This window comes from Emys orbicularis, chromosome 9, assembly GCF_028017835.1.
Source record: "Emys orbicularis isolate rEmyOrb1 chromosome 9, rEmyOrb1.hap1, whole genome shotgun sequence".
In the NCBI taxonomy this organism is placed as follows: domain Eukaryota; kingdom Metazoa; phylum Chordata; order Testudines; family Emydidae; genus Emys; species Emys orbicularis.
The window spans coordinates 80,054,978-80,058,110 of NC_088691.1; positions in this window are offsets into that span (position 1 = coordinate 80,054,978).

Here is a 3,133-nt window from a genome sequence, read left to right on the forward strand (position 1 = left end):
AGCTAGGTCTAATTCTCCTGCCTACTAATCGTTTCCCCTTTCTCGGGATCCAGGCCTCGGACAGCTCGTGCAACTTCAGCTTGAAATAATCCCAGGCCTCATCTGCCTTTAGCTCTCTAAGTATGTTAGCCCAATCCACTTCCCTAAGTAGTTGCCTTAATTTATTAAAGTTGGCCTTTTTGAAATCGTAAACCTTAGTCACAGTTTTATTTCTGTTAATCCTTCCATTTAGTTTAAACCGAATTAGCTCATGGTCACTCGAGCCAAGGTTGTCCCCTACTACCATTTCCTCAACTAGGTCCTCACTACTCACTACTCACCAGCACCAAATCTAAAATGGAGTCCTGAGCTGTCAGGGAAAACAGAAGCAGGGGTAGTCTTTGCACATCAGGTGGCAGCTCCCAAGGGGGTTTCTGTGATCCAACCCGTCACAACCCTCCCTTCCTCTCGGAAATGACTAATCCTCTTTACTCCTGCTGCCTCCAGTTTTCCAGCAAAGGAAATTAATAGCAGAAAAGATTGGTGATGTTTTAAATACCAGGTGCTTAAATTGCACACACAAGCAGGTAGTTGTGCCTGCCACATAAATATTGTCTTGCTTCAAAAAGGTACTTGAATCCCCCTTTCCCCCTAACTTGTATATTACATGTGCAGATATCATGACTGTTCATGCGTACACATATTTTTTCAGACACAAAGAAGGCATTGAAAACATAGGACCAGTTCTCACTTCTGGCTGAAATGAGTTCAGCACAGCTCAGAAAGGAAGAAGAGCAAAGGCGGCTTTATCCCCTAAGCACCAGTAGCCCCTATAATGGTGGTGCACAGAAAATTGAGAGGTCTTTACCTGGGTGGAGCACAATCTGAGAACATGAGTGTGAGAAGGCCACAGTGACACGTTCTTCAGATAGAAGGGAGCAAGTGTACAAAAAGGACAGAAACGTGGCAACTTTTCATTAAAGGCCTGAAATTAAAAACCCGGGGGCTGGTATTTATTCACCAGCGTAAATCAGGAATAACTCGACTGAAGCCAATAGAGTGACCCAAGTGTAGAGCCATGGTTAAGTTTGATCAGAATGAAGTCTCTATTCCCAACCATCATATGTCCCCCAAACGCTGTGTTCTTTTGGGGACTGACCAGGCTTGGTCTGCTGGGAAGTGCCCAGGCTAGATATATGGGAGCTAGTCAAACCACAACAATGAAACATCTAACCAGCCTACATACCTCAAAATACTCCAATTAACGAACCCTTTCATTAATCAAACACTGCAGCTCCCATCTGCTATCTGTGAAATCCTGTTCTACACACACAATTACTAAATCTGGACGCTGCTTTCAAACACTTAAAGTCATTATCCCAGAAGCTCTTCACAGTATCCTGTAAGTTATGAAATTGTGGCCAAATAACCATAAGACTGGATGAGTCAGAACAAAGGAAGATGAGTAACTAATATACAAATCAACTATCTTTAAGGAAAAACAAGTTGTTTCTTGTGGGCATTGAAATGCAAAAGGATGGTTCTCTATAGCTTTCGTCCTTCGTTATTTTCCTTTTGTCTCTGTGAGCCTACAATAAGGGAAGCATACCCTCAGTATCTGTCCATTTCACAAACTGTACAGCATTCCCTTCCCTGCCTCATCCCCATTTCCCATTAGCAGATCACAGAGCGTAACTTGCGATGCTGGGGTGACTGGTGTGTCCTCTGACCAGTGCTCTGAGGGTCAGCTAGCAAAGGTTGTTTCTGATGTGGCAATGCTTTTTTAAAAAGTAAGAAAGGCATCACAAATGCCGCAGTGGCCCTTTCTCTGATACACATTCCTTTTCTGACACATTTCTCCTACAGTTAATACAAGTAGGCATACACATGAGCATCTTGCCTTTTGTGATATCTTGTGTGGGTCCTGGGGGGTCCATAGGTTCCTTCTCTTTTGACCTGTCATACAAATTCATAGTGGCTTTCTGCTGCATGCTGGGGACCCAAAACAATGTAGAGAATCTAATCTACTTAGGGTTTGACTCTGTGCCCATCCCTGTGGTACCTGAGTATCTCTAGCAATAAACAGGCATGGCAGCAATTAGATACCATGGCCTCTGAAAATCTTACCAAAGTCTCTACTTTCAGAAAATCCAAAGCGCTACACACACAGCTGGAGGCAAGGCCTCAAGACAGGCTGAAGCAGAGAGAAGGCTGAATTTTAAAAACTCTACCCCGCCCCATATTTAGCTTTGAAAATTTCCCGGATTTCCTAGACGTAATTAGTAAATACTAACCAAAAGTTGGTGAATTTTTTCCATTTGTCTCAGGGACAAATTCTAAACTAGCCATTTCTTTGCAAGGTGAGTAGCCCAGCAGAACTTCAATGACAGTCTTTGCTTTATCACAGTAACCATTACTTAGAAAGTGCAAAAAAGCTGGAAATGCAGGGGGGGAAATGTGACTGCTCACAAAATAGGAAATAAGTAAATACAAAATAATTATAATTTACCCCCCCCTCTTAGTAGTACCCTTTAAACCTCTGTTTCTTCAAGAAAGAATCTTCTACTCTGTGAATCTAAAGTATCTAAGAATAGAGGTGGAATGCTCTTGTTTCTTTCTTATCAACTGTAGAAGTATGGATTGGATAAGCTTTGTGGGTGAAGTCACATATGCAGCAAGTGAGAATGATTTATAAGTAGTTGATAGACACAAGCAGACCAGTCAGAGTGGAGAAATTAGAAAATAAGTACAGCTGTCCTTCTCTGAGAGCATGAATTTGATGCTAAGTACTGAAAATGACGCTTGGATGATAACAAGGATGTATGGGGGGGAGGGAAGAGACAGGGGTTTTTTTTCTAAATGAAAATTGTGTATCCTTACATTGCTGTTCCTTGCCTCTGTTTATCTGATGGCTCAGCATTTGCTCAGGGTGGTAAGAGTACGAAATACACAACAGTCACCGATGGGGAGATTTAAAAAAAATATTATTTGTAAGGGATTTATTGCTGATGTAAGATGCCAAATGATCAGTCCTAAAAACTGAAATCCTTCATTTGTCTTCAGAACAGGTTCAGCATGGGGACATTTCCCCACCAATGTGCCTCAATAAAATTCTGAGTTGCGAAGTACCCTTTTCAAGTACATTCAGTTCTTG